General features: G+C 36.1%; 1 long non-coding RNA gene across 1 annotated transcript; it reads left to right on the top strand.

The window, feature by feature from the left end:
• The first annotated feature begins 8,914 nt into the window (after positions 1-8,914).
• LOC123874270 lies at positions 8,915-19,084 on the top strand. Its single transcript, XR_006797880.1, has 4 exons — positions 8,915-9,072; positions 10,131-10,134; positions 18,960-18,966; positions 19,071-19,084. It is a non-coding gene; the product is annotated as an uncharacterized LOC123874270 (long non-coding RNA).
• Positions 19,085-19,674: the final 590 nt, after the last annotated feature.

The following is a 19,674-nucleotide window of genomic DNA, read 5'->3' as shown; positions in this document are numbered from 1 at the left end:
CTGCAATGAGCAAACTTTACGAACTTTGGCAATGTCTCTAAAAAATGACACAAAATCTGCTACCACGAGTGTAAAACTCAAGGAAAAAGATCCGTTGAACTTGGAAATGGACTTTTGCGGTAACCGGTGAGGTTTTAGGGTTTCGTACCCAAAGGGTAATTTTGAAATCAATAACTCACTTAGAACTATAGTTGACTGGCTAAATAAAAATAACCTTATTTTAAATTTTGATAAGACAAATGTTATGATTTTTAAAAATAGAAATAAAGAAACCATTCCCCTTAATGTTACATACGACAATGAAAAAATAAAAGAAATAAATGTCTCCAAATTTCTAGGGCTTCATATAGATTATAATCTAAATTGGAAGGCACATATCGAAAGCGTTTGTGCTAGATTGAGCAAATTCTCGTACGCTCTTTATATGCTCTCTAAAGTAGTAAGCACAGATACACTCAGAACGGCATATCATGCCTATGTAGCGTCCACTTTAAGATACGGGCTTATGTTCTGGGGCAATGCAACGGGTCATGATGCAGTTTTTAAAGCCCAAAAAAGATGTGTACGAGCAATGTTCAATTTAAAACAAACTGATAGTTGTAAGCCATATTTCAAACAATATAAAATATTGACATTTCCTTCGATGTATATATTAGAGTCAATTTTGTTTGCTAGGAAGAATCTTCACTTGTATAAAAAATTAGTAAGTAAAAGACACAAAAATAAACTGGGTTTGCCGGTGTCAAACACTGCACATTTTAGTAACAGTGCATTTGTAATGACGTGCATTCTATACAACAAGCTGCCTGAAACAATTTTAAATATTAATAATTACCAAAAATTTAAAAGGACCTTACAAGAATACTTAGTAGACAAGGCGTACTACACCATTCAAGAATACGCCAATAGACATAAAGCATAATAAGTGTTACGTTTCTCTTTATTTTTATTTTTCTCTCCTTTGTTACAATAATAATTTCCAATTTCCATTTATTGTCATTCATGTTATCAATATAATTATGAAATATGTTGCCTATTGCACACCACTATAATGGTAAATACACTGTAACCTTAAACTTTTGTACCACCTATTGTAAAACGTGTATTTGCAATAAATTAATTATGAATTAAAAGGGTAAAAACGGAGCCCCGTTAATGTCACTCAGCTGTCTGTCTGTCCGTCTGTCTGTCTGTCCGCGTGCCTCATAGACTAAATGAGTAACAAAGCTGAAATTTTGGTATTTGGTGTATGTAGAACGTTGACCCAAACCCATATTATACTGAAAAAGAATTGTTTTTCAGGAAGGCTAAGAATTTTTTTTTACCCTAGCATGCTGAGTATCATTGTTTAGAGCTCATTGAGCAGAATACGCACCGGGTAGCGCGGGGGTTGTGCGAGCGTGTGGGGTCTCCCCACCCCGATTGCCATCCCGACTTGTCGCGTACTATACCTATTCATCTATTACAGGAAAATAAATAATCTTGCGGAATTACTTAAGTACACAACCTCGCTCTAAGCTACCATACACCGTGATACCTTTAAACTTAGTTTAGTTAGTTGTTCTAGTAAACAAAACAGGTTACTATGTTCACCTAACATATTTGCATAAATACTCAGTGTACCCAACGTGCTGCATATGCTAAGCAGCAAAATAACAAATAACCAAATGTTTTGAATACAAATTTCAAATTTGCCGTAACATTTTAGCTCCGTATTATGCACAGGTATCTGTACCCTATTATCTATTTTTGTTAGACGTGTTTTCACTTGGACCTCTTATATTTTTCGTAATTGAAAATGTTAGCTAAAGATATGAGACATTACGTAGAATTCGTAGTAGAATCTAAAATTCTGTATGAAAACTTCGCCGTTTATCTGCTGTATTAAGCGATCAGTATAATGTATAATGTAAAATTATTATGATTATCTACTAGTTTACAAATTTTTGGAAAAGATTCGCTAGTTATAAATACTATAGAGCTTTACTTGACAGTAATATGATAGGACACGTCAGCTAACAGCTGGAATTTTAATTATTTTATCGATTATAGATTGATTATTTATTAATTTCTGTGGTAAAGCAGCTGAGCAAAGAACGTCCTATCGCCTAAATGTTATTTATCACAAAAAATCTGAGTTATTTATACAAATATGTAGTATAAAAAAAAGAATACCCGGCTGAGTTTGCTGTGTGCTCTTCTCAGACTTGGGCGCGTTTCGAACCCTCGTAGCTTTAGTTTTAAGTTATGTAATCAATTATCATCACTATATATCATCTTTCAAATCAAAAAACGGGCAAACAAAAGGTGTACAATAGTACCTATTTCGAATAAATGATTTTGATTTTTGATTTTGAATAGCAAATAGTGTTGTATCGGGGTGTACATAATAATATGAAGCATCCGACTAAAAATACAGGATGTATAAAAAAAGTTTCCCAGTCAGCACGTCTGCACGAAGGGGAAATAAATTAGCTATCAAGGCTAAATTGAATCTTGCATTTTGCCAGATCGTTAGTCAGCCGCCAGCAAGGATTAGGGAGGGGAGATGAGTAAGTATTTCGTTATGCAGATTATGACTATTTCTGAGATTGTTATTAGACTTCATCTTCCTATACCTATATTTTCAACATACAGAACGTAGCGTATAGCTGGCGTTAGAGGCTGAAGGCTCTTCGATTCTTTTTGCTTATAAAGATATTTTCACGCACACAACTTGCGGTAGTCCGACATCACCACTGTGCTTACCCTTGGCCAGTGGTATCCATGATGGATGTCCCTCACTATAATAAGTGTAAATTATAAATTTATAACACCCCCGACAAGTGAAGGTTACAGCAACTAGAAAAGAACTGATAACTAAACGGCTGAACCGATTTTCTTGGATTATAGCTAAGAACACTCTCGATCAAGCCACCTTTCAAACAAAAATAAACTAAATTAATATCGGTTCATTAGTTTAGGAGATACACAGATACACACGTTAAACTTATAACACCCCTCTTTTTGGGTCGGGGGTTAAAAAAAAAGAACAACCGTGACATCCAAAGGCGACACACGGCATAAGCAGACATTTCTATCTTATTGCACAAATACATTGAAGTCAATTTAACAGGGCTCTCTCCGTCACTCGTTTCATACAATCGTAGTTCCAATTTCATTTGAATATTAAGCAACCAAAGTCCATGAAATTTTGCAGACATATTCTAGAAACTAATATCTGTGTCTGTGGTTTTCCAGATTTCTGTTAAAATATTCGGTTTCAAAGTTACGCGGTCTTAAAAATTTTCATACAAATCTTTAAGCCCCTGTAATTTTAAAACTACATATTTTTAGAAAAATCTAAAACACCACAGACACAGATATTAGTGTCTAGAATATGTCTGCAAAATTTCATGGACTTTGGTTGTTTAATATTCAAATGAAATTGGAACTACGATTGTATGAAACGAGTGACGGAGAGAGCCCTCTTAAGTGGTAAACGAGTGTGGGTCAATCAGAGGGTGATTGCAATCGTCAAACTATAGCAGTTATTTTCACTTAATATCACACTAATATTATAAAGGCGAAAGTTTGTATGTGTGTGTGTGTGTGTGTGTGTGTGTGTGTGTGTGTGTGTGTGTGTGTGTGTGTGTGTGTGTGTGTGTGTGTGTGTGTGTGTGTGTGTGTGTGTGTGTGTGTGTGTGTGTGTGTGTGTGTGTGTGTGTGTGTGTGTGTGTGTGTGTGTGTGTGTGTGTGTGTGTGTGTGTGTGTGTATGTTTGTTACTCCTTCACGCAAAAACTACTGAATGGATTTGGCTGAAATTCGTAATGGAGATAGATAATATCCTGGATTAGCACATAGGCTACTTTTTATCCCGGAAAACCAATGAGTTCCCACGGGATTTCGAAAAACCTAAATCCACGGAGACGAAGTCGCGGGCGTCAGCTAGTACCTGATGAAACCCTTGAGTGTACACGAAAATGAAATATGCAAAGGCGCTGATTTTGTTAGCTTGTAGTTATCAGCGAATTCTTTATAAAGGATCTAGTACCTGACTAAAAAGCCTTCAGTTAAGGTACAAAATTGAAAAAGACGACAGTTCACGAAACTTTTTAAGCCTTGAAGGTCTTAATGTAGAAAGTTTCGATATAATCCCATTGTCGAACCCTCGAAAAAGTAAACAATGGAAGCACAAAGGCAATCTAAACTTCAACTTAAAAACTTTGGCGTGTCCAACTTAGGCGAGGGTAAATTTCACCTGTAATTGATTTCACAAATTTTTCGTAACCTGCTTCGTGTCTTATAAAAGTTTTAAAACGTCTTTCTTTCTATGCGTCGTTTTCTTCATTGTTGAAGGATAATGCGAGCCTCCGTGATCCCTTCATATCCCACTGAGAGAGAGACCCTCTGGGTAGGTAAATACCTAATTATGAATCGATTAAAAACTGCCATAACATATTATGTTACCAGCTCAAGAATCACTTAAAAAGTTAAAATTACGGAAACAAACAAAACCGGTCCAATATAAAAATGTGAAAACGAAGTTTTTCACTGTAATTTTAAATCTCATTTTCATAAAAGGATTCCTTTTAATGACATAACAAAATTTTCTCGAAATTTTTAATCCATGTTCCAAAATTATACAGGCTGTTTTTTCCTCAAGCGTTGATAAGAAAATTCATTTATTTGAAGAAAAATATGATTGATGCGATAGGATTTTTGGGTTTACGAAAGAATATTGCATTAAATTTTCCCTTGGGGATTAATTACTCATTATCACTATTACACATATACATTAGATACACGATTTTGTTATCAAACTATGGGTTGGGTTGGTAGAAATAGTATTTGGTAATAGATATTATGTGTGTGTGTATTTATCGCTTAATATTATTGTGTATACCCACCCTCATAAGTGTTTTTAACCCCCGATCCAAAAAGAGGGGTGTTATAAGTTTGACGTGTGTATCTGTCTGTGGCATCGTAGCTCCTAAACGAATGAACCGATTTTAAATTTTTTTTTTTGTTTGAAAGGTGGCTTGATCGAGAGCTCGAGCTGAGCTGAAGATGGTTATTTATTTTTGATACGTAGAGTTGTCAGCTTTTAATTATTTGTCGAAGTTGTCAATTTGTTCAAAGTCAAATTGGAAACAGGTCAAGTTGCCAAAGAAAGGTCACCTTTGATCGCCTGAAGTCGAAAACATCCTAATGAACTTTTGACTTCTTAATTTGTTTACCTAATAGATAATAATATAAGACAACGCGTTATCAATAAAAAGTTATAGTAGTAGTTGATAAGTAAAATATAAAACTCATTCATTGAACCATTCGAACGAACTAAAATCTTAACTGTTTCAATCCAACTGCTTACTTATTTAAAATTACCACCACGAACTAACAGCTTATGTCACACATACACGGCACCTCACAGATTTTTTTTAATCAATACACTATTAGAATAACTCAAAATTTAAAAAACTCCCGACACAAAAACCTTTATAAGAAAACTAGAAAAGAGCTGATAACTTTTAAACGGCTGAACCGATTTTCTTGGATTATAGCTAAGAACACTCTCGGTCAGGCCATCTTTCAAACAAAAAAAAAACTAAATTAAAATCGGATCATTAGTTTAGGAGCTACGATGCCACAGACAGATACACAGATACACACGTCAAACTTATAACACACCTCTTTTTGGGTCGGGGGTTAAAAACAAATTTGGGTATAGTAACAGAATAAAAAAGTAGTAAAAACAATTGTACCAACCGAACCACGAAAACAAATTCAATAGGCTGTATTTATGAACATTGCATAAGCCTCGCCGCATGATAAGCTTATGCTAATAAACCAGTCCGACCGCAAGTGTAATTGAATTTTGGACTATTTCGAGAATTTCGACTTAGCTCGTTTACAATAGAACACATAACTGAAAAACAACGCATATACTCGTAAAATTGGTAATATGTATATACCTACTTGAATTTCTTAGCGGAGTCTGTTTGGTAAAACCTGCATTTTGAACCAATGATAGAGTCACTAACAACAGAGTGAAATAACGTTTCAGGAGTCTATAAAGTACACGTCCATTTTTTGATTTCGTGATAAATGACGACCACGATGATCTTCAACATAGGGCCCTAACTACACAAGCTCAATTCGGGTCGCTCCTACGTTCCGCACTTACCGCACGATTGCTCTGTCCCGTCAGCTTCGTCGAATCTCTGTATGTAATCCATACTAATCCATACTATTAATTAATATATTAGTAAACTAGTAATATTAATATATGTTTCATTATGTATTTCACATAACGAGTTAAATAATTATCTTGGTCCTATTAAGCAGCCTGTATACAGAAGGGGAGAAAGGGATTCAAATTATTAAAAAAATATATATTAATCATCATCGTAAATTACGTACCTATTTTATTTCAACCTTTTTTAATAACCAACCAAAGTAACTAACGCACAAAAGAAATATTTTCATCCATGAAAATAAATCATGTATTTTATTGTCACAAAAAACGAATTTCAATTCGTACTTCAAATGTACTTGGAAAAGTAAGCAACAAAGAAACGTCGACAAGATGGATTTCCTTAAAGGAAAAATATTTGATTCGGATGAAAATAGAAGCAATTTAACACTTGGAAAGTTATTAAATAACAAATTTATGTGATGAAGGAAAAATTCCAGGTGCTCACGGCATATACATTACATTCAATTTTACCTTTACACCATATTTCAATTTTACACCGTAGTAGTTGCGAAAATCCGCGGGTGCTTACAAAATTATTTTAGAGTAACAATTTTGAAATAACAAGTTCCAATGATTTAATTTATTCGAATAGGCGAAATTGATAAATTATTTATTAATCAATTTAGTTTATTAATGAAGCCAAGCGTATTCAAATTAAATGTAAACGGTAATCAAATTAAATGTCATCAGAGGAGCACATCGGAATTCAGAATCAGGTTAATTTGTGGACCGCAAGCAATTTCAATGTTTGTCACTGCAATGGTGTTCAATAATTGCAATAGTAATGCTTTGCTGCGGTAGTTTATGTAGTTTAACTTTATATTTGGATCCAATATTTAGGCCTTGCGCATACGTGCCAACTGCCTTGCCATACGTGGCCACTGCATACGTGGCTACTGCCATACGTGGCCACTGCATACGTGGCTACTGCCATACGTGACCACTGCTATACGTGGCCACTGCCATAATTATGTAGCCACTGCCATACGTTGCCACTGCCATACGAGCTGAAGCCAGACATGGCTCCTAATAGCGACCGACTGACATCAGTATCTGAAGACATTTTCACTCACTCTTACCGATCAACTTAGATGCAGTGAGAAAGAGAAGAGTAACTCAAATTATTAAATCTGTGATGCTGCATTGTTGTACAATAAACACCTTCAATCTTTTATAGAAATAAGTATCTATTATTTCATTAAAGATAAAAATCAGCAACTTGCTAGTACTTAACACAATTAGCTTTTAAGACGGAATACTTTGCAAACGGAATTCTTAACAAGACCTTTAAATTGCGCACTTGCCAATTAAGAAGTGATTTCCAAGCAATGTCCATTCCCCCCTCTAATTATGTTAGTCGAAATACTTGGCGCAGTGAGCTGGAATTAGTCGAGTACACTCTTTCAGCACTAATATGGTGGCTTAACCTGCCACAACTCCGATATTATTACCGCCCAAACACACATAAAGCAGGTACGGGTGAATGGAGTTAGGGGTAAATGTCAAGGCGTAGAGCTGCTTGTTAACAGTTAAATAGGACATAAAAATATCCCGTATAAAAACGCCATAAATAAGTGGGTACATCTATTAATTTTCGCTTAGGTATTCAAATAATTGATCGCTTGATCAACTTTTCCAGCACAATCTGCTGTGGCAGTAAGGTTATTATAGTATAGGAGAAAGTTTTGCTTTGTGTCAACTGTGATGTCAAAAGTACGGTTTACCCTTGGGTTAAAGACTAAAATCGTACCTTTGATATGAAAAGTGACACGTAGAGCAAAAATGGCGAGTGAGTTCTCAAAATGTACGCACTATATCTGAGAAATGTACACACTATATTTGAGAGCCTCAATAGCTCTGACTGGAGTGGACTGAAAACCGAAAGGTCGACGGTTCAAACCCCGCCCGTTGCACTATTGTCGTACCTACTCCTAGCACAAGCCTGACGCTTAGTTGGAGAGGAAAGGGGAATGTTAGTCATTTAAGATGGCTAATATTCTTTATAAAAAAAAAAAAAAAAAATATCTGGGTTTCAAATTCACAGCTCCGTCAATCAATCATCACAATTGATGGAATTATGTGATTCAGAACATATCGTCTGATTTATGCCAAGCCGATGTAGTTCTAAGACCCAATTTGTCACAGAAGCGGAGCGGAGAGGAGATGTTTTCAGTCGACCAATCAGATTTCTAAAAGATCAATCACGATAACTTTTTCACGTCATTTATCAAACATCTAATTGGTCAACTGAACTCTAGGAACCGGTTTCAAAGAACGATCGTATCAGTCTGCGAGTTCATTAATGCAGTTAGACGCTCTGGCTGACCGACGTCTTACGTCGCGGCTAATGGAATACCACCCTTGTTAATTCCATTGGATTTCCAAGTATCCTTTCTTACTAATGAACTGAAAACTGCTTTATTTAGGTATCTGCGTCGCAACTCATTCTTGAGGGTTTTAACTCGTCTTCCAAGAATCATGCAACATGTAGAATGTGTGTGTGGGCAAACTACCTTGTAGACCTTTTTAGGTACACACACACATACATACGCACATATTAGTTATCATCATAAGTAAAATACCTACTTAACTTGATCGTAGCAGCAAAAAATACCTACCTAATTAGTTTACTTAAAGGATATTTTACTTATATTGGGATGGTTCAAATGCATCATCAACGGATAGACGTCCACTCAGCTGGGCATAGGTTTCTTGTAGGGACCTTCACACGCCAAGGTCTTGCGCCGCCTGAATCCAGCGGCTCCCTGCAACTCACCCTATATCGTCCGTCCACCAAGTGGCGGGTTCTTCTAACTCTGGGCTTTACGGTGCGGTTTAAATGCATTGCTATGAAATTATCACGTTGACCCTTCAGGCATAAATCACCAATAGATAGGATTACCGCGACTGTATTTTACGTCGCATTAACGCAAGGGCCGCTGCTACCACTGTGAATTATGGCGTACTCAGTGTAAGTAATGCGGGAACCGATAAATTATTTATCTATTCCTTCTTCGTAAATACCAAATACAAAAAATTAACAAACTCCCTTTTAAATTGTAATGCTATAACCATTTTTATATACCTACTTGCGTTTATTACAAGTATGTAAGCTAAAAAAAGTTAAAAATTCATCAAAAATTTTCGAAATTACAAATTAACTAACTCACTAACTAGAAGCTATCTCCAGTAAATTATTAAGCTAAGCTAACCTGATAAAATGCGAGTCTTTGATTACAAGTAACTCCATAACTAACCGTTTTCGAAAACTATAAAAACTTGTACTAGGGCATACTCCATAATTGTTGATGAAAAATACTGCATATCTATATGTATAAGTAAACAAAAAACATCTTGAAAGCTATGGATGTACTCAGGATGTACTGTGAATCTGTTCCAATACTTCAAGTTGGAGCTATGTCATGTGTTTGCCAAGTAACTTGGCAAGCTCGTTAGTGTCTACGTCATGTGATACCAGATGCCTCTAGTCCGCCTTAAACCTTACTTACAACTGAATAGCGAGCCAACTAATAATCCCAGGACAAATCTCGCGGAAAATCTTGAGTAGGATTTTGTCTAGGAGTTCAACTTGCTGTCCCATCAGACCACAAGTCGAGTGAAGGGATAGAATAGAGAGTGTACGAGTACTTATGTTTGCCACAGCTTGTGCTCCGTAATATCGCTGCGTAGATGGCTAGTCTCCGTTGAAATTGATCGTTGTGGCCGAGATTGAATCCCCCTTGATCGACCGATTATCGGCCCACTACTAAGCACGGGTCTCCTCTGAGTGAGAAGGGTTAAGGCCATAGTCTGCCACGCTGGCCCAATGCGGATCGGCAGACTTCACACACCTTTGAGAACATGGAGAACTGGGTAACTCCGATAAATTAGAGGTGTATGCCCGGGATCGAACCCCCGACCTCCCGAAAGGAGGCGGATTTCTCAACCACTAGGTTATCACCGCTTTTTGAAATTCGATCAGGAACAGAACACTATTATTAGCTAAGACCTTACCTAATGATAGGTAGCTGAGTAGGTCAGAATTCTGTAATCTCAGCCAATTAAGTTATAGCAATTGCGAGTGTCGTAATGTCTTGATTGCAACTTCCGTGCTAGCCCTTCGAATGAAAATATTAAAATATGGAAACCGGCGTAATTTCGCTCACCGCCACCCCAGTCATAATGAGCATTTCAGCTAAAAATGTTATTAAATTCCTAATTACCCTGCCATTAGCGAGTTACGACTCTACAATTTTGAATTAATTTTATATTTTTGTAATGTTATTTTTAACTTAAACTTGTGTTTTTGTAAAGGTTTTCTACTTCACAAGGCAGTTTGAGAAGGCAATGAAAATTATTTAGCACTAAAAAAATTGACGTCCTCCGTGGTGCCGTGGTAAGCGCTATGATTACATAAATGGATCGGGATGGATCTTGAGGTCGGCTCGTAAAAATAGGCGTTGAAAGTAATAACTAATAATATATAACTCAAAATTTAAAAACCCCTGACGTAAAAACTTCTGTAAGAAAACTAAAAAAGAGCTGATAACTTTTAAACGGCTGAACCGATTTTCTTCGATTATAGCTAAGAACACTCTCGATCAAGCCACCTTTCAAACAAAAAAAAAAACTAAATTAAAATCGGTTCTTAGGAGCTACGACGTCACAGACAGATACACAGATACACACGTTAAACTTATAACTCTCCTCTTTTTGGGTCGGGGGTTAAAAATGCCTTAAAATGGAATGTTTTCTTTTTTTTTTCATTTTCATTGCTATTGCTATTCTTTGGATAAGACAGATGATAATCAAACTGTGATGACATTTTTTTAATTCCAGAATCTTGGGCTTCATACATCACTTGACAAACCGTGTAAAGACCTGCAAGACCTCTGAGTCAATAAGTGTAAAGTGGTATAGGACTGGCATGAGTCCTATACCACTTTACACTTATTGTTGATTTTGGTGTCAAAGATCCTCTTGGGTCACTATGAGCCAAGTAAATCTTGTATTTTAGTAGTTCAGACTGTGAAACAAGGCAGAACAAACTCGTGTGTATGCTGTATAATAACGTAAGATAGAAGTTTGCCTTTTGCCAGCTTGTCACAGTATCACGTCTAAGTTTCAAAGCTGCTGCAAGTGCCTACATTAAGTTTTGAAACTGTTAAGTAAATATTACGCGTATAACTGAATGTGAAACTAAGTAGGTAAGTAGTAAGTTATTGTAAGAGGATTAGAATTCTAACGTGTCTGGGCTCATACAGAGTAAAACGATATTAGGTATAATAAATTAAGAGTAGAATATATTTTGTAGAGCACTCTAGACAAACTTAGTTGACTTCTCATTTGATTAATAAACTCAATATAACTCAAAATTTAAAAAACCCCGGCACAAAAACCTCTATAAGAAAACTAGAAAAGAGCTGATAACTTTCAAACGGCCGAACCGATTTTCTTCGATTATAGCTAAGAACACTCTCGATCAAGCCACCTTTAAAAAAAAACTAAATTAAAATCTGTTCATTAGTTTAGGAGCTACAATGCCACCTACACAGATACACACGTCAAACTTATAGCACCCCTTTTTTTGGGGCGGGGGATAAAAATTTGTAGACATGTTGTAGAAATTAATACCATTAAGTATATTGTTTTCCAGATTTTCGTAAATAATGTATTATTTGTATTTTTAAAGTTATATGGCCTCATAGATTTAGATACAAAACTTTGAGCCCATGTCACTATCAAACTCCTATATATTGTCATGGAAATCTGCCAAAACTCAGACACAGATATTTATTTCTAGAACTAGAAAGTACCTATCGTACATATAAAAGCTAAAATATAACGTATTTACTGTGGTTAGTATTTCGATCATAATGTATGTGTGGAGAGCCATGTTGAGCGTGTTAAGGAAACTTCTCTTAAGAATTGTTTGCGCAAAAATATTTTAATTTTGAGGTATCTATCTCTGAAAGAGGATCCGGAGAATATAAATGTTGAGCGGCAAAATATTTTCATATTCATTTTCATTTGACAACAATCATTTTATGAGCATCCTAACATTATTATTTCCACGGTTTTCAAGCGACTGTGAATTTTTTTGAAAATATTAGCCAATTTTAACGCGAAACTTCATCTTATAACTAAAGGTACAGCTTAGGGTTTGAACCTAAAACTATTCCAATTTAGGACCACTACTAGCCTATTAACTCATAATTTAATTTATTCAACAAAAATAAAACTAAGGTTGACCGCGATCACTTGAATTTTCCAATAGACGCAGTAGCCAGCTCGTATTGGCAATCAAATGCATTTTTCATGTCGTGAGGGAAACTTTCACTGAAGTTTGGGTCGTACTTTTACTATATCGTTACACTGCTTCCTTATATTGAAATTATAATGCATATTCAAACTGTGCAACAACAATACTGTTTCATTCATTGTTGTCATTCTATCGATTCTAATCAGCACTTGGCCTGCGTGGTTTACTCTAATGTGGTATGCTATAGGCATCTCCTCTTAAAATGAGTAGGGGTTAGCCATAGCTCACCACGCTGTCCAATTGCGAATTGGCAGACTTCATACGCTTTTGAAAACATCTTGGAAAACTCTCAGTCACGGGAGTTTGCTCACTGTGTTTTTCGTCATCATTAAACCAAGTTAAGTATTATTTAATTCCTTAACACGGACCTACCTCCGAAAAGTTAGAGTAGCGTGCGTGGATTCGAACTTCATACCCCTCGAATAGTAGGACTCCCACACTCGTAAACTATAGATAAGGTATTGAAATAAACTTCTTTTTCAATGATTTTGTTCTCTTTTGTAATTCGCTAGAATTTAAATAGGTACACATAAACATATTGAAACATATTTGTACTACGCAGTGTACTTAGACTACTTTTAAAATAAAATATAAAGCACTCGATACAGCTAAGTTTTAAGCCATGCACACGTGTGTATTGGAGTCATGTTTAGTAGGGCCGTTCGTCTGGGGTGATTTTTTTTTAAAGTAGTTGGTTTTGTTATGTAAGCTTTATCTTATATCTGGTGTTTTTTTTCTCGTCATATCGTAGTGGAATTTTTCTTATTTTATATTTTGTTTCATTAGGATCTATCCTGATTCCTGAGCCTCTAACTTTTTGGAATTAAGTATGTGCGTTTTGAGCAAAAATATGAGTTGTTTTCGGTGAAGGAAAATATCGTGAGGAAACCTGCATGCCTGAAGTTTCTCTGTAATTTTCTAAAAGGTATTTGAAGTCTGCTAATCTGTACTTAGCCAGTAGTGTTGAGTATTCCCTAAATCCTTTTTATTATGAGGTCTCCTCTCAGGTTCTCCGTAGAGAATTATCGATGGTTTGAGATGATGATGATGATACTGCTACGAGAAAATAGTATTTGACTAAATAAAACCAATTAATCCATCATTTCAGTAAAACAAACAGATATTTCAAAATTCATGACCGCAAGCGATACCAGTATTATGTTGTGATTATTACTATTTATTTAACTTATGATTAAGTGTTTATTTTATATAAACGATATTAAATTATTCTTACTGTAAATATTCACACAATATTGAATTGTTTTAGTAAAACACCTCAGAGGAAGCAAATATGGCGAAAAGGAGAATAGAAGAGTCGAAAGGATAATATACAAACCAAAGAGGACCGAGTGGATAGTATTATTGTTATATTTACTAGATTATGACCGCGATTCTGTCCGCATGGACTACATAAATTGCAACCCCCTATTTTACCCCTTCAGAGGTTGAAATCCCAAAAATCCTTTCTTAGTGGATGTCATAATAGCTATCTGCATGCCCAGCCCGATCCGTCCAGCCAGTAGTTTGAGAAATGTACGTTGATAGATCAGTCAGTCAGTCAGTCAGCTTTTCATTTTATATATTTAACTTACATAAGTCCTAATATTATGTGGTTCTATAAATTACTGCTTGCTATCAAAGATTTGAGCTTAACACGATTTTTATACGACTTTTGCTTTTTATTTTTAGTTTGCGTCACAGCCTAAAATAGTCTCACATACACATCCTCCAAACAATTTCAAGCTTGGAATGATTCACAATTTGGTCCAGTCAGCGTAACCCACAAAGTCGGCATCGCTAGTATCTAATCTGACCCATACGTAGTCACATCCGGTCTCAAACATTTCACTGCGAAATGGTGTCGAAAATTCACGTTTTCTCTTCCCATTTACGCTTTGTTTTGTGCATTGACGCCTCATCCAAAAGGCCCTAGCATTTACCTACTATTCTATTACTTAAATACTGTTATATTATTATCTATCTATTGAATATTTTTAAAGTGAAAACGTGTTGGGCAATTTTGGAATGGATAAATGTGATTTTTGTATGTTTATAATTAAAAATCTGGAGAGTAACATTGACACAAAGTAGTCAAACATACCGGAAAATCAAAGAGAATACGAACAAAAAACATACGGACAAAGTCACAGGCATCTGCTCGTTCACTTATAAATGCACTGCTAATCATCATGATGATAATATATTGCAAAAAATATGATCAGAGACTTATATGATTGCGGAAAAAATTCACCCCACGTGAAAACAGCAAGATTTAAAAAATAATTCCACGCTGACGAAGTAGCTATCACTGTATAAAGAAAATAAAGAAGCAAAATATTGTTGGTCTTCTGTTCGATTTTCTACACTGTGCCCTATAAAATCGTGCTCGCAAAGTGATTTGAACGTGTTAGTACAACATAATTGTATACGATTCACGCCTCACAGAGTTAATTTCCCGTGTCGCAGGTACATTAATTGGCAGGATAAGGCAGACGGCCCGCCCTCCCGGGCTCGTCCCTCCAGAAATTGAATTAGCACTCCCAGTATTTCAATTTTAGCTGCTCGCATACGAACCGCGAGAGGTGCACCGTGCAAGAGCCGTAATAGCCGCAAGAGCTATGAAATGAATTGACTTATTTCATATAGGGCCACATGTGCCACTTATTGTGTGCCAAGACTCTACCACCGGTTCGGAAAGCAGTTTCTAGTGAGAAGAGTCGCAATAGCTGAACACAACTATCTGTGCTTAATAATATAGTATCTATGTAACAATCGCCCTGGTGCAATGGTGAGCGCTTTGGTCTCATAAGCGGGAGGTCCCTGATATAATTTTTTAAACATTTTTAGTTTATGATTTCTAAACACACAGACAGGGAATTTATAATTTCTAAATTGTCTCTGATCTGGTTTAGTGAGAAGCTAGGTATTCACCATCGCATGATTACAGTAGGCTAACTTTAACGCAATAAAAAAGCTGATTCTTGGCTCCATGGTTCTGCTGAAGTTAATCGCATTTCCAGTAAAATAATTTCGATTCTTTGGGCCTCTCGCGCCTCTTGCAGTGGTGTGCGATCACCATTATGCGTTATAGCCAAAATTGCCTTAAGGGCGCGCGTACGATACTTTTTAGGCAAATTAAAAGGGGTCGGGGCTGTCCCAAAGTGTTGACAATCTTTATGATGGTATTAAAATTAAATGGCTTCATAGATTTACTTCCTTATAAGTGCGGTACTACCTGTACAGTATCGAGCACCTATAAAAATATCATAAATATCAAAGTTCATTTTTTTTCTCTTTCGTTCACTATTGGCATTTCCCTCCAGCGACTGTTGGCGGCATACGTGCATATACTGAGATAGAAGTAGGTATCTGTTGCGGATTAAATCCGTTGACCGTTGGAGACCTTATCCCACGAAGTATTCGATGGTACCACTCTACCTCGTAAAGAGCCTTTTCATATGCACATTCCTGATCTTCGATTTTTCACTTGCCGATTTGGCTTCTTAGCCGCGAATCTATAGAAAGATCGAAAGGATAAAACATTTCAGTAAACGAACCTTGTATCTTTCGTAATTCTTTTGTCTCTCCAGATCTTCGATACATAGTTTCTTGGCGGCCTGTCTAGTCCATAACAATATCGAGTTTAAAAATAACCAAGTAAAGAATTTTAATAATATCTTGTGTAAGGTACCTAGTTAAGGATTATATTATCCAGACAAGTTCTCATTACAGCTTCTTTTGCGAGCTAAGATAACCACTCGCCGCAGTCGAAAATTCAATTTCTGCTGCGGACAGGCAGGCTTCATTAGCATAAGCCATATCATGCGGCGAAGCTTACGCAATGTTCATAAAATAGAGCCTATTCTATCGGTTTTGTGAATACTACCCTTGCTATAACAGAATAGACCTTTTTATTATGTTTTTATATACTAGTTTTGGAATATAGTTCCTCCAAATAAATGTATCTATCTGAAAACAGAGCAGTTAGCTACAACTTTGAATAAGACAAATTGGTAATAGGTATCTACAGAATCTATGAAACTTAAATGGGACCACTTAAATATCCATTTCAGACAGACTTCATAACATCGAAATCATAAATGCCATCAAAGTTCTTTTAAAAAAAATCCTTATTTGAAACAAATAATAAGTTTTCGAGATGTGAAAACTTAAAGGTACTAAATTTTTTTAATATTATGGCGCTTTTTAAAGGTCATATTTTAAGACTAGGTGATGCCCGCAGCTTCACCCGCGTGCTGAAAAAATACGCAAATCGGTTCAGAAATCTCGGGAAATTTCGGTGTATACATAGGTAGAAAAACACAACTCCTTTTTTTAAAGTCGGTTAAAAAGTAGTCTATGTTACTCCCTGGTCAATCCTCTATATTTTGTCTGTGAAAATCACGTCAAAATCGGTTCAGCCGTTCCGAAGATTAGCCCGTTCAAAGAGACAGACAGACAGACAGACAAACATTTTAAAAATGTGTGATTCAGTTATGGTACTATTACAATACTTATTTCGAAATTACAGATAGACTTAAATTTTATTTATTAGTATAGATACGGTGCATACGGATCTTCAATTTTTTACAGCTAACGGTCACGTCTCGCTTAATCTGAATCTGGCAAACGCTTCTGTTCCTAAATTGAGTTTCATTTTTGTCGTCCCAATCACACATCTATGGGTAGGCACGTGTATTCAAGCTATATATTTCCAACAGTGTTATTAGCGCTCTACGATTTTCATAAATATTTTGTTACAAAATGGAACAAAAACATGCGAAAAAAATATATCAAAAGCAAAATATAATAACAGTCTTTTAAATCATCGCTAAGCAACGCCCCGACTCGTTTACAAATTATCGAATTTATTGGACCATAATTGAAACCAAAGAGAACAGATAGGTAGGTACACAAAATAATAATTTTATTTACGTCTATAATTGATACGCACGACTGATTAATCGGCATTCAATTGGCATCGCTTTTAATTTGTAAGAGTTGGAACGCACGGTGTATTTTACCGTGCGTTAATTTTGACGCGGTTCTAAAACTTACCGCGGTATAGGTTGGGTCAAGTGCAGATTGAAAGAAGAAAGAAAAAAATAAAAAAAAATTTTTTTTGAATGCTATGCCTACGGGTATCCCCCGGGTGTGTTATTCTGCCTAGTACCTATTTAAAATGCCTCTTAAACTTGAGCATTTAAGCCAAAAGACCTCAAGCATACGAAGCGCTGGAATAAACTGTGTCATGTGTGGCACAACCCGAAAAGAAAAGGTCTCAACTCAGCATAAATCCTGCATGCCTTGCCCATACACAAAAAACTTACAGTGCTGGTTTTCAGCCCAATTCGGGATTCGGAATTTGGGAAGATTGGCAGACTTCACAAACCTTTGAAAACATTATTAGTTTGGGAAACTTTCATTATGAAGGTGTCATTCTATATACGATTGTTTTTCCAATACGGCGAAGAGATTTTCATATCAAATATAATTTATATTAATGTTCGCGCGGTTAGTAAGCTACTGCACCAAAAATTCGCGCGATGTTTTGATGCAGTGTGGATCACCCTTCGTGCGGGAACTTTTCGCATCGTAGAACCACCCAAATAAATCTCAGTGTGAAATGAAAATTGCCAAACAAAATAAGAGAGATGTACCCATTCAATTAGATGAAATCAGCGTGAGCAAACACGGCACGGAATCAGTATTTGGACTGCGATGTATTTTACACCAGAGACTAAAATGTGATTACAGATGAAATCGTATTTTTTTATGTTCGGGGATTTTCGCGTTAACAGGGCTCTCTCCGTCACTCGCTTCATACAATCGTAGTTCCAATTTCATTTGAATATCAAGCAACCAAAGTCCATGAAATTTTGCAGACATATTCTAGAAACTAATATCTGTGTCAATAGAGATCGTCGTCTTCTTCATGATTTGTTGTCTTTTTTCAACGATGTGGTTTCCGGCGCGAGGTCACCTTTGTGGAACCTTGGGACCCCAACGAACGTCTATAGGTTTCTCGAACTATGTGCCCTGCCCATTGCCACTTCAGCATCTCAACCCGTTGATATCAGTATCTATACGTATACGTACATAGTATGATATACGTATACTCAGCAATAACTCAGTTTCAAGGCAGTACGATCCTAAAGAGATTATCGGATACTTGGCAAGCCCTTGGCGAAGCATATCTCAAACTAAAATAACACGCTAAAAATAAACCAATAATAACACCACGAGGGGAAACTGTAAACGATATACGTATATTCAACGATAACTTGGTTTTAAGGCAGGACGGTGCTAACGAGTTTATCGGATACTTGGCAAGCACTTGGCGAAGCATATCTCAAGCTTTAACTTCGCGCTGAGGTATAACAATTGATCACGTTGAGCGCCTTAGTCGGTATTTACGAGAATTTGTCTTCATTTACGTTAATTAAGCTTATAAAGGTGCAAAAGTTCATTGGCTTGTAAAGTAAAAAATGTAGATATATATTGAGTAGGTATGCCCATTTCAGGACCTCTGGGTATAACTTTACATTTTATAATTATGTAAACTGAAGGAAAACAGCGTGAGAAAATCTGCCTGAGTTTTCTTCGTAACGTTCTCAAAGGCTTGTGAACCGTACTCAGTAGTGGGCCATCGATGAAGCGAGATGACGAAACAAAACTCTACCACAAATATCGTAAAAAAAATTATATTTTTTTTTATCCGAGACATTTAAATACAACAAAATATAATTCTATATAGTTTCGAAGGATATATTACTAAAAGTTGTAAACTTCCAGGTACTATTATGCATGTACTTACCTATAAGGTCACAGTGCTGATCACTACGCCAGGGAGTTAAACCAAAATATTTTTAAAACCTATGCTAATATTATTATAAAGAAGTTAAAAGTAGTTTGCTAGTTTGTATGTATGTACTTAGGGGGTAATATCATTAACTGTCCGATTCTGAAAATCCTTTCACTAATAGATAGTTACATTATCTGCGAGTGCTATAATAGGCTATTCTTAATTACATCTGTGGATATCGGTGTTGAGGAAATTGTGGGCAAAAGATAATTAACAATAAAATTAGGCGACCTCCTATGGCGGGTGCA

The sequence above is a fragment of the Maniola jurtina genome, chromosome 18, assembly GCF_905333055.1.
Source record: "Maniola jurtina chromosome 18, ilManJurt1.1, whole genome shotgun sequence".
NCBI classification, from domain to species: Eukaryota; Metazoa; Arthropoda; class Insecta; order Lepidoptera; family Nymphalidae; genus Maniola; species Maniola jurtina.
Note: the sequence above shows the minus strand (reverse complement) of the source record. Positions and strands in the feature narration are given on the sequence as shown.